Genomic DNA, 527 nt, shown 5'->3' on the forward strand with positions numbered 1-527 from the left:
AATGCAGCCTTTAAAGCCAGGAAAAGACAACACTTATGTCATATAACGATATCAAAAATCTAAGACAATATCAAGTCTCATATCACAATATTGATATAATATCAATATATTGCCCAGCTCTACTTTACTAAAGCGCAACGCTTTGTTCGTTGCAGTAGTAGTAAAACAACCTCATGTTTTTCTACACTTTCCAGTAAAATGTTTCTTATTTTCCTAGTGGGATGTCTCTCTCTGACAAAATATTTAACTTATTACTTCAACTTTATTTTTCTCCCTGTGGTTGGTACATGAAGAATCATAGAGAAGTTTGTACAGCCGAACCCTTCTCTTCCTTGCTGACCATTTGAAACTGAAAGAGCAGCGCGCGCAGTTACAAAAATTCAGAGGTGCGCGACCACGTGTCCGTGTTACGGAGCCTTAGCGCTGGAAACGACAGCTGTTATGACGTCATGACGTCATTTTGTGGCTTACGCGCCTCGTGCCGGGAACATCGCAGCGACCGTAAACCTAGCTTTACACACTTTTTT

General features: G+C 40.4%; 1 protein-coding gene across 2 annotated transcripts in view; it reads right to left on the reverse strand.

Annotated features, from left to right (window-relative positions):
* Nucleotides 1-527, reverse strand: part of zc3h3 (zinc finger CCCH-type containing 3) — a 73037-nt gene that overhangs the window by 21677 nt on the left and 50833 nt on the right. The window lies entirely within an intron of this gene.

This window comes from Etheostoma spectabile, chromosome 9 (genome assembly GCF_008692095.1).
Source record: "Etheostoma spectabile isolate EspeVRDwgs_2016 chromosome 9, UIUC_Espe_1.0, whole genome shotgun sequence".
Classification (NCBI taxonomy): domain Eukaryota; kingdom Metazoa; phylum Chordata; class Actinopteri; order Perciformes; family Percidae; genus Etheostoma; species Etheostoma spectabile.